Genomic DNA, 13,373 nt, shown 5'->3' on the forward strand with positions numbered 1-13,373 from the left:
TTTGTCAATGCATAGATAGACATGCACCCTCTCCATCTCATGTTGGTCATGGTCTTTTGTGTCCTTAATTTCTTGTCCTTCATGCATCCGATCTCCGATTATTAGTCTGTTCAATCCTATCATTTTTATCGATCAATTGGCCTCTTTTCTACATGTTTCCAGCCAATTCCTCGAGGGGGCATGCATATGTCATTGTCATTGTCTGGGGCATTTTCATTATTGTTCTTTGAAACAATGCTTAAAATCGCATTGTCTCAAAAAGGGGCAAAATGTAGACACCTAAAAATGGTCAATGCTTGCGGAATCATACTTTAACATTTGCGCATTGCCTTATTTTAGGGTTTTTAAGTCGTATTAACATTTCTCGTATGTTATGCACTTGGTCTTTATCATTTGCAAGCATCGAGTCTTTCTTCTGCATTCTTCATTTGTCTCGCTTTCAAATTTGGTCTTGTCAATAACAATCTTTAATCATGATTTTGGTCGATCTTGTCAATCTCGTCATTTTGCGATCAATTTGTCATCGATGCTTGTCCTCTTCAATCATGTCAATTTGGATCAATTTGTCATTGTTCCTCAGTGCATTTATTAATCAAATCATTTATCAATTCAAAATCATGATCAAATCGATTCTTCAATTAGGACCTAATTGTCATCTTTGCATTTCTAATTCATCTTCTAGGGTTTCATGATTTAGTCATTTAACCTTGTTTGTCATTTCTCCCTCTAGGTTAAATAATTTATTTATTTATCCTAGGTCTTCTTGTCACAATTAAATGTTTATTTATTTGGCTAACTAATTCTTCTATCTTTGTGAATAAATTAATAAATGAAAAATTGTTAATTAAATCACTTAATTCCTAATTTCCACCTATTTTATAATTTGTCAAATTCAATTTCCACCTAATTAATTTCTCTCTAGTTCTCCCTATTTTTGTGCTTTGGTGGAAGCATGAATTTCTCATGCATCATACTTTTGGCATAGCAAGATGTCATAAGCTTCTAGTCCTCTAACCTTTGCATTGGCAATATGTCATAATTCATTACATAGAAGGTGTCATAACCTTCTTCTTTCCACTCAATTTTCCCATTTTGAAATCAAATGCCTCTAATATCAATTTCATGCTAATCTTGTCTTTACTCCAATTTATCTATAAATTGGATGAATTTCTTCAATCCTGATCTAATAATCACATTATCTAATAACCACTTTGTCGAATCAATCATGCTTCGAGTATTCTTGAGCAATCATCTTGTCTACTTGCTTTCATATCATGATCATGCACTAGTAGGTGAGATCCACAACAAAGCTATTTGAAGAAGAAAGAACGACAATGGAGCTGCATGAAGGAGACAATTGAATCTGCATCTAGTTTGCTTAGTTTTTTTTAGTTTTGAATGTTTTTCTTTCATGTCTCTATTGAGTGTAATTAGGATTGATAATTGCATTTGTGCTTTCATGATTGAGCTAGATTAGTATTATGATTAATACCACTTTCTTTGATGATTTCCGATTTCCTAGCTACACTAAGTTTTGCAGAACACATAAGAACCAACTAGTGAATCATTCTACAGACCCAAAAGGAAAGCAAAAAGTTGATATTGAAGAAAGTAGAGCTAAGATGAATAGAACCTAGAAGAAAAAGAAGAGTGATGACAAACCATCTGAGGAATCAAATTATTCACCTAGTCTGGAGAATCCATCACTTGAAAACTAAGTTGTTTCTACTACTTGGGGTGTACATAATGTCAAATCTTGAGATAAACCCCTAGCTACAAGTTAAATCTACATATTTTGGTGTTTATAAGTATTTTTGAATCATAACCAGTAAATATCATTGAGTTTTAGCAACCAGTGATATGTTTAAGAGTGTTTTAAGGTGTTTTAAGGTTTTGTTGGTTTAAGCATTTAATGAAATAGTTTGAAAGAAAAGAAAAAAACATTTAGAATTTCATTTCTTACATTGCGATCTTGAGAGCATTTGGAAAGCGAACATAGTAGATAAAAGTTTGTGATTGTAGCTTTCAGAGTTTTTAGCAGAGAACTGAGGTGATTGGAAGAACATTTTGTATCGATGAACGGTGTTGAAGGTTTTGGCAGTGTGAAACCCTAGTTCAAAAGAAGGAAAGGTATTTATTAGTAAATATTACTCTTTTCTTCAAGATTTTGCATTTTTTAGTATGGATACTCTGCATCTTGTTGATATGACCAAGAGGCCACGACTGGAGTTCAAACAACATCCTTTCAAATAAGAAGAAATAGACCCTATCGGTGCCCTATCCAATGTACTATAGGAGTTTTTCATGTCAAATATGTCATATCATTTTATCACTACAAACTGGAGGACATGGGTGTATCAATTATTCATAATCAATATAGATCATTGTGTGATAACAAGGGCATATTGAAAGAATAGTTTAAGAGTGTCGTTGAGACTCATGATCAATTTATGTGGTTGGATCGACCACATAAAATAGCCAAGGAAGTCATCCATGCAGTAACTTGATTTTTCTCAACCGATGAAGTACCCTTACTCAGATTAGTACCCAAGAATGATGTTGAGAAGTTGATAGGATAAAAATAGGATAGTAGACCCATGACAGTAAACAACATCAATGATCTAGCTATGAAATATGCCTTTATGGTGATCAGGTATAGGATTTACTATTAAAGAAGAATGAATAGCATACTAGAAACAACTATTAATACTTCCTACCAGATGGTAAAAGAGAACGTTGACTATGATTTGGCAGAGGCACTAAAAAGTCAACTGATGGTAAATCTAGAAGTTGTGAAGAAAGACAAGAAGTTGAGATTCAAAATTAGATAATTGATTTTGGGATTATTTTTCTATTTCCAAAACTTTTTCCTTGGTATTGGAGATGTTGAATAGATTGAAGGTACCCCTGCACTACTTCAGATGAAGAAAAACATCAAGATTCTAAAGGACAAGTTTGATAATATTTCATGGGGTTACTTCAAGGAGTTTCAAAAGAAAATGCATGCTATAGAGTGTATACTAGCAAAAGTAGTCAACCAGTATGAGAAGACAATATGTTTCATGGTGGATACAGATACATGTATGATGGAAGCGGTTATTCCTAGAACCACATGGGTATTACCTATGGGATATGAGGTAGACAAGGATCTACTTATTTTTTATGCTAACCATCTATTAGAGAAACCGGTGGATATCATTGCAAAGAGATTTGGGACATACAAAGAAATATCACTACAAGTCCACTCTGAGCTATAGAGACCAGTGATTCCAAAGAAGATAAGGAAGGAGGTAGAAGCATTCGCTGAGCAGGAAGGATTTACAAAAGAGAAGATAGCAGTAGCTAGGGAAAAGAACACAATAGAACAAGGTGAAGCATCTAATGTACCTACTGGTACCCCTACCAGTACCCCTATTGGTAAGACTAGAGAAGCAAAAGCAAAAGCAGTAGAGAAGAAGATGGAAGAAGACAAATTGGCTAAATCACAAAAAGGGAAACCATCTAAAATTCAGTTTTAGAGAAAGAAGAAAAATATTGATCCACTTGTTGAACCAGTACTGTTAGGTCCCAGAGGAAACTAAGATAGGGGGGGTGAATCAGTTGTCTATTAATTTCAATCCAAATATAAATTAACCAAACTTACTGCATAATACCAGTAAAAAAAACTTTAATGTCGGTAGAAAATTTAATAGTTAATTGCAATACCGGTAAAGTTTAATGCATGAAACAGAAAGACAAATAACATTCACAACACATAGCATAGTTATTTGTACATGGAAACCCTATAAGGGGAAAAACCATGTTGGGAAACCTTACCCACAATAAGATGATACTACTACAAATAGAATGTGTGTACAAATGGGATCTATACATGTAGAAAGGCCAACTGCCTAGAGCCCACTGCTCAATCACAAAATGGGAATTAGACTAACTACAATTGGATGGGTAAAGCCAATGATAATGTACTGCTCAAAATAGCATCTTCATATTCTGGATTCAGTACCGGTTAAGCTCTGATTGTCTTCCTCAAACCTTCCTTGAATATTTAAATGATGTTTGTGTGTATAGCTCTACTTATATTCACATATACCTTATTACAATCCTTTTCACACTCTCACATTAATTTCTCAAATGAGATCTTACATATATACCAAAACCTAAGACCAATTGGGTAGGTCGACTTACTAACATATTACAATTAAATCAATTAATAATGAATCAATATGTGATGCATGATGTCCGCTCAATACATTAACAATAATAACAAATAATCTCCATAACGTGTCATGCTAATCTAGAATAGATAAGGCTTGCCAGTCCATAACCTAGACCTATTTATCAGTAACAACAAATATGCAAACTCGATTGTACCAATAATCAAATCACCAAAACCAAGTGTAAACAATGTCTTTGACATAACCAAGTAATCTCCAGATGATAATAGATTATCCTTAGTGCTCATGAACAATATAACCTGTCAGTTAACCAAATATTGGTGACTGTTCATAAGTCACTGAACATGCCGGTGAACATAACCAAAGATTCCCAAGTGTTCTCAAGTGTTGATAAGTGTTGATAGCAATGAAAAGACCAATGCAACACATCTATAATACCAAAAATCTCCCCCTTTGGTATTGATGGCAACACAAGATGGAAAAACCATCTAAGTGCCAAAGCAGAAATGCCAAAAACCAAAAACCAACAATCTCCCAAAGAGATCATTAAAATATAGATACAGAGAGTAACAATCTCTCCCAAAAGATAATGTGTTTTTCCATAGATATCTCTCCCCCTTTGACATCAAATGTCAAAGCAATACAAAACCAAATACAATCAGTTCATAGAACTTGTTACAAATACCAATTGTTATAACCACATTTATTCAATCTACTCCCCCTAAGAAGTAGCTCACTTTCATCAAAGTCAGAATAATATTTCTCTGTTAATTTTGTCGGTCTGATGCCATGCTCCAATTGTCTAAGTGTCTATCGGTGAGGGTATAACTCCAAGCTGCTCTCTTAGATATTCGAAAGTTTCCTTAGGCAAAGACTTAGTAAAGATATCCGCAATCTGCTCTTTAGTATTCACATAAACCAATTTCACTTCTTTTGCTTCAACATTCTCCTTTAGAAAATTGAATTTTATAGAAACACGTTTAGTTTTAGAGTGAAATACCAAATTCTTCAATATATCAATTGTTGCCATATTATCATAGTAAATGATTATAAGTTCTTTGCATTTTACATTTATGTCCTTCAACATTTGCTTAATCCATAATACCTATGTACAATTAGTTGTTGTTGTAACATATTCTGATTCAACTATTGATAAAGATGTACGACTTTGTTTCTTGCTCAACCATGAAATTAGTCTGCTACCAAGAAAAAATACTCTACCGGTGGTGTTTTTTTGTTGTCTACATCTCCTTCCCAATTTGCATCTGTATATGCACATATATCAAAATTTTCATCTTTAGGATACCATAAACCAAGATTTGTTGTGCCTTGTAGATACTGGAAAATCCTTTTCACTGTCGATTCATGATTTTCCTTAGGATTACTCTAAAATCTTGAAATAATACACACTGCATTCATAATATCAAGTCTTGTTTGTGTCAAATACAATGAACCTCCTATCATAGACTTGTATCTTGTCAGATTAACAGGTGCTCATTCATCCTTCAAAGATAGTTTATCAGTTCTAGTCATAAGTGTACTTACCGGTTTAGAGTTTTTGATGACAAATTTCTTAAGTAATTCCTTCAAGTACTTTGACTGATTCATGAGTATGTCTTTATGAGTCTATGAAATCTGTAATCCTAAAAAATAATTTTATCTCCCCAATGATAGACATTTCAAATTCTTCCTGCATCTTATTAGAAAAGTCTTTACACAATCCATCTTCTCCTCCAAAAATTATATCATCAACAAAAACTTCAATAACCAAGATGCCATCATTAGTCACTTTGTAATATAAGTTGTTGTTAGCATTGCCTTTAGTGTAACCAAGCTTCAAAATATATTTGTCCAATCTAGCATACCAAGCTCTAGGAGCTTGCTTCAATCCATATAAGGCTTTCCTTAACCTACAAACTATATCTTTGTCATCTATCAAACAAAATCTAGTATGTTGTTCAATGTAAACTTCCTCTTCAAGATCACCATTCAGAAATGCACATTTAACATCCATTTGATATACTTTATAGTTCTTGTGTGCTGCAAAAGCTAAAAATAATCTGACTACCTCAATTCTAGCTATTAGTGCAAAGGTTTCATTGTAATCATTTCCTTCTATCTGTGAATATCTCTTATACACTAATCTTGCTTTTTTTTTTATTACCTTACAATCTTCATTAAGTTTATTTCTGAATACCCATTTAGTTCCAATTACATTTTTGTTTTTAGGTCGGGGAACCAATGTCCGTGTGTTATTCTTTTCAATTTGTTCCAATTCATCTTCCATAGCCTTAATCCAATGTTTATCTTCACATGCCTCATTAATAGTTGTTGGTTCAAATTGAGAAATTAGACATACCTCTTCATTTTTCAGTCTTCCTCTAGTCATAACTCCTTGATACTTATTCCCAATTATCTGATTTTCAGAGTGATTCAATCTTACATACTTGGGTGTGTTCACTTGCTGTTGTTCTTCAATCACTGTGGAATTCTCAGATGATGCTGGTGTAACTGGATCAATATTCTATACCAGTGTACTCATAGTAGGTTCATTTGTGATTATCTCAACTACCGGTTCAGAGTCTATAGACCTTCTAAACTGTCCATTAGTCTTCACATTTGCACTTTCAATGATTTTCTGCAATCTCTTATTAAAAAATCTATATGCCTTTCTCTTAGATGAATAACCAAGAAATATTCCTTCATCACTTCTAGGATCAAGTTTGCCAATATAATCATCTCTCCTAATATAACATTTGTTTCCAAATATTCTGAAATATTTAAGAGTAGGAGTATTACCAAACCATAGTTAATGAGGGGTCATACTGGTTTCACCTTTGATGTGAACTCTGTTGAATGTATAAACAGTTGTATTGGCTGCTTCTCTCCAATACACATGAGGTAGGTTTGCTTTTGATATCATGCTTCTAGCTACATCCAAAATAGTTTTGTTCTTCCATTCAACAACTCCATTTTGTTGGGGTGTTCCGAGGTGCTGATAATTGTCTTTTAATTCCATTCACTTCACAAAATGTATTAAATTCCTTAGATGTGAATTCACCTCCTTGATATGATCTCAAGCATTTGGTTTTCTTACCGGTTTCATTCTCTACCATGACTTTGAATAGTTTGAATTTCCCAAAAGCTTTTGATTTCTCCCTAAGAAAAGTAACCCAACACATTCTAGAATAATCATCAATGATTAGCATAAAATATATATCTCCTTGTAAACTTCTAGTTCTTGCTGGACCACATAAATCAGTATGAATTAAGTCAAGAACATTATTGGATTTTTTTGGAACACTCTTAAGAGTTCTTCTAACTTTCTTTTCAAATTGACATTCCTTACATACCAGATTGTGAAGTTTAACAATCTTAGGTAAATCTCTTACTGCCTTAGTTGTACTGATTTTTACAATGCAATCAAAATTTACATAACACAATCTCTTATGCCATAGCCAGCTTTCATCAATATGTGCAATCAAGCATGTCTTCTCATTGTTATTCAAATGAAAGATATTACCTCTAGTCGGATTAACGGTTGCAATTTCCAAACCATTTCTATTCATGATTTTGCATTTACCATTCTTGAATTGTAATTGAAATCTTTTTTCAACTAATTGACCAACACTGAAAAGATTATACTTCAAACCTTCAAAATAGTAAACATTATCAGTATTGTGCTTACCATCAAAAGATATAGTGTCATTTCCTCTGATCAACCAAGCTTTGTCATCTCCAAATATTACTAGACCTCCATTGTATTCCTGAAAGGTTAAGAATTTACCCTTATCACTAGTCATATAATGTGAACATCCAGAATCAATGATCCATTCATTCTTTTCTTCAATTTTAGCTATCAGGGCCTACTCTACTAGTTGAATAGAAGGTGTCAGTTGATCTTCTATTTCAACAACAAAATCCCATCCATTGTTTGTCAATTCCTCATCAAAATCATTAGTAACTCCTTCATCAGCATAATAACATGATTTGTCTCTATTATTCTTAAATCTGTACCTTTAATATTCAGGGTTAGGCTTATATGTTCTTTTAGGTTCTTCTTTCAATCTTGCATGTCTATCAGGACACCTAGATGCCATATGACTAATTTTATTGCAGTTAAAACATTTAAATGGTGCTTTACCTTCATACTTACTTCCAATTGGACCTTTAGGCATTTTCCTTGCAAATAGTGCTTCAAGCTTTTCAAGTTCTTCATTCTCTTTTTTGATTTCTTCAAGTTCTCTAGCATATAGTGCTTTCCAATCAGATTTTTAAGATGATGATGATGATGCTACAAATGATGAAGCTTTGAAATATTAATCTGTCTTAATTGAAGCAATAGGACCAAATTCCTCAAGTTCAAAAGCTGAAAGTTTTCCAACCAAAGTATCTCTAGATACTGATGCATTAGGCATTGTTCTCAATTCATTAATAGTAGTTACTTTCATTTTATATGCCGGTGGAAAAGCTCTTAAAAATTTAAAAACAGTTTCATCTTCACTTAAGGATCCTCCACAACATTGTATACCCAAAACAATTTCATTAACTCTTTCCATAAAAGCAGAAATCCTTTCATCTTCTTCCATTTTTCACATTTGCATACCTGACTTGGAAACATTCTAGTTTTGCAATTTTGACAGTGGTATCACCTTCATTCAATGTCTCCAATTTATCCCAAATAGATTTAGCAGTAGATCAGTTTGATAATCCCATGATTTTCTGATCTAACAATGCGCTCAAAAGTGCTCTTGCTTCGCAATCATTTTAATCATCTTTAGCCAAGGTTGGTGGATTAGGTTGACATTGACCTTAAGTAGGAACAACACAACCATTCTTTGTAACATCCCATATGTGCTTTCCAATGCAATTTAGATGTGTCTCCATTCTGATCTTCCATATACCATAGTTGGTTCCATCAAGTTTCAGACTGTCCTTCCTGAAATAGTTAGTACACATAGGATCTCCTCAAGTTGTTAAACTTCTGCAAAAAGAGGACTAAGCTCTAATACCAATTGTTAGGTCCCCGAGGAAACTAAGAGGGGGGGTGAATCAGTTATCTATTAATTTCAATCCAAATATATCTTAACCAAACTTAGTACATAATACCAATAAACCAAACTTTAATGTCGGTAGATAGCTTAACAGTTAATTGCAATGCTGGTAAAGTTTAATGCATTAAACAAAAAGATAAATAACATACACAACACATAACACAATTATTTGTATGTGGAAACCCTATAAGGGGAAAAACCATGGTGGGAAACCTTACCCACAATCAGATGATACTACTACAGATAGTATGTGTGTACAAATGGGGTTTGTACATGCAGAAAGGCCAACTCCTTAGAGCTCACTGTTCAATCACAAAATAGGAGTCACACTAACTCTAATTGGATGGTTAAATCCAATGATAATGTACTACTCAAAATAGAATCTTCATATGCTGGATTCAGTACGGGTTAAGTTTTGATTGTCTTCCTCAAACATTCCTTGAATCTTCAAATGATGTATGCGTGTATAGCTCTGCTTATATTCACATATACCTTATTACAATCCTTTTCACACTCTCACATTAATCTCTCAAATGAGATGTTTCATATATACCAAAACCTAAGACCAATTGTGTAGGTTAGCTTACTAATATATTACAATTAAATCTATTACAAATGAATCAATAAATGATGCATGATGTCGGCTCAATGCATTTACAATAATAACAAATCATCTCCATAATGTGTCGTGCTGATCTGGAATAGATAATGCTTGCTGGTCCATAACCTAGACCTATTTGTCAGTAACAACAAATATGTAAACTCGATTGTACCAATAATCAAATCACCAGAACCAAGTGTCCAAACAATGTCTTTGACATAAACAAGTAATCTCTAGATGATAATAGATCATCCTCGGTATCATGAACAATATAACCCGTTGGTTAACCAGATATCGGTGACTATGCATAAGTCACTGAACATGCTGGTGAACATAACCAAAGATCTCCAAGTTTTCTCAAGTGTTGACAAGTGACATCAATGACAAAACCAATACAACACATCCATAATACCAACAAATACAAACCAGAAAGAGGAAGAAGAAACAAGCTCACAAACGGACAAATGATGAAGAGGCTACTGAATCAAAGGAGGATAAAAGAGAACTTAGAGAAAGTATTAAGAAACCTAAGATATCCAGTAAGGTAAAATCACCTAAGAAACCATTTACATTAGAAGACTCTTTCAATAGGATGGTTAAAATAATTAACGATTATGGAATATACAAAGGTTTGAATACATTTTTTATTCGTTTATCTAAAAGTCAACAAAGGGAGATTGAAGATGCAGTCATCTTTAGTATGAATAAATTTAGTAGAGCCCTCATTGAGCTACAAGGGAAGATCCCAAATTCTTTGTATAATATTATTGATGCAAGGTGGCAGGCTGCCATTAGCCAAGACAAAGAATTCATTCATTATATCTTTAAGCACCTACAACTAGAAGAAAGTGAAGAGGAGATTGAAGCAATAAAAGTTAATGCAAAAGAATCATTCAAATCCAAAAAGAGATTAACAATAATGCTAATAGGAGAGACCAAATCAGTCAAGAAGGAGATTGAGATGTTGATCAAGAAGGCTTTAGGTCCCATCCGAGATGAAGAAGAGGAAAAACAAGTTGAGGAAGGTAAAGATGAAAAGTTCAAGTCAGCAAAACTTCCTAAAGGTGTTAAGATCACATATTTTAAATTGGATAACAAGTATATGCAAGATGGTCCTAGTAATACTTAATCGATATTCATTCTTGATAATAACACCAGAGACAATGTTGATAATACTGTTGGTAACATAGATTTATTTGATGTTGATGTTCAAATGTTTGAACAACATGAGTAGCAAGAGGAACAAATGGAGAATAAAAATGAAGAAAAGAGCTTTGATGAGCCATCGTTGAACGAACAACCTAGTGATACTCAAATTCTGTCGGTAAGTGTTAATGTTGATGACAGTCAAAAGGAAAAGACTGATGAGGAAGTATCAATGAATGATCAAAATGTGGAAACTCAACCACCATCGGTCAAGGACACCACTAAGGAAGAGAAGATAGAAGAAGATAAGACCAAGAAGGAGAAAATAGAGAAAGACAAGGTAGAGAAAAATGAGACAAAGGAGAAGAAAATAATTGATGATGATGATGATAACTTGGTTAGCATTAAAGGACATATTGACATGAACAATTTGAGTTCTTCTCAATTGATGGATATTGTAACAACGATGAAATCTAGATCTCAAAAGAAGAGAATGGAGGAACATCAAAGAGAGGGAGAAACAATCAAGACAATAGTTGATATTTTGTCTAGTCTCCTACCAAAGACTAATACTAAAAGTTTTGTCACTTCCATTGACAAACTTGGACAATTGGTTACCGATGTCGGAGATCAACTCAAGACTTTTGAAGATGTAGCATACATATCAGTTGAAAAATGTTATAAGAAGAAAAGGATAGAACACCTAATGTCTGAGATAGATAAAGGTAAGGTAGCACACACAATTAATAAAGACTTGTTGAAGAATGCACTAGAAATTGGAGGAAATATTTTGGCTACTGTTTCAAAGTATTCACTATTTTGTGCTGACTTGACGAAGAAAAGGGAAGATGCTGAGAGAATTTGAAATCTTGAGTGAAACTTTTAGACCTCTGAATGACTCAGCTATTCATTTTTGTAGATTAGTTGTAGACTTACACCACAAACTGGAGATGTATGAACATGAGCAGGTCAAATGAGTAAGATCATTGAAGGAGATCCAGAATCAACTGATTCCTAAAGTGGAAATTTCACAGCAAGCATAGAAGGAACCAGAGGCTATTTTGGCTACACCTGAGATGAACATACTTGATGCAATGGAGGAATTAGCAAGGAAGATCAAGACATATGTTGAGATTACCGACACACTATTAGAGACATGGGATAATGATCTAAAATAGTTAAAGTCTAATTTCAGTGACTCTTTCTCTAAAATTAATTTGTAAAGACTTTATGAATCTTATATCTATATATGCTCTGATGCAAATTTTGATGTACAATATATATCTTTCATGTATTTTACTTCTTTATTTGGCATTGTTGTCAAAGGGAGAGTAAGAGTTAAGAGTCAGTCAAAATTTGTATGTAATGTAAAAGGGGAGTAATAGGAGCAATTGCTAAGTGGGAGTACATGTTATATAGTCAATTTGTGTATTGCACACTTAGTTGACAATTTTTTTTCCTATGTGTTGTCATCAATGTCAAAGGGGGAGATTGTTGCAATTTGATCATTTGATCTTAATCGGTAATTGTTTGTTAGCTTGATGCAACTGGTACATGTTTATTTTGTAAAGAGATTAGATTATTGTATGATGATTATGTTGTATGTTGTCATTGATGGAAAATATGTTTCTATAGTCATCTGAGTCCTACAGTTCAATAGGTAAGGCTTAACTAGTAAGCAGAGACAGTTTTTATTAGAACTGATAATTAGGACTTTAACCGATAAAAGATAGACATAATTATATTCTGACAACCGGTACATGAAATCTATGAAGAACGGGATGATGTGATTTTGCAGAAGCAACAAAGGTTGGTAGATGAAGTTATGTTCATGAGCTCATGTGCAGATTCAATCAGGTGAATGAGGTTTGATTGACAAAGAAGTTATTCTGACTGAGACTTAACCGATAGTGATGAAAATCACTTAGATTGGTAAAATGACACAAAATTGGATTTGTTATGTCGGTGGCCGACATAACTAAAGAGTGCAATGTAAGATTGTCTAGATGCATTGAACCTAGGGAATTGTTACAATGTTCTAGCCAACCTAATAATACTTTTAAAATGTGTGATGAGGTATGAAGCCTTATATGAGTATAAGCTTGAATGTGTAAGGATTGATTAGCGAATTTCATATTTCTGATAGTGCAGTAATAAGAGGAGTTCAAAGATGAATAATATTTTGATGTTGTAATGTTTTGAAGTAGATCGTATCAGACACTGAAGTTGTTATACTGAAATCATTTGAACTTGTTGTATCCCTAACAGTTGTAGCAAGAAAATCCTCTCACAAGGTCACTCCTAATAGGTCTGATCATTAAATCTTCTAACCAGGTGACACATTAACTTGTGTTTGCAAATCCTAGTAACTTGGGTAGCTCCTAACATGGCTGGTCC

Source organism: Cryptomeria japonica, chromosome 9 (assembly GCF_030272615.1).
Source record: "Cryptomeria japonica chromosome 9, Sugi_1.0, whole genome shotgun sequence".
Classification (NCBI taxonomy): domain Eukaryota; kingdom Viridiplantae; phylum Streptophyta; class Pinopsida; order Cupressales; family Cupressaceae; genus Cryptomeria; species Cryptomeria japonica.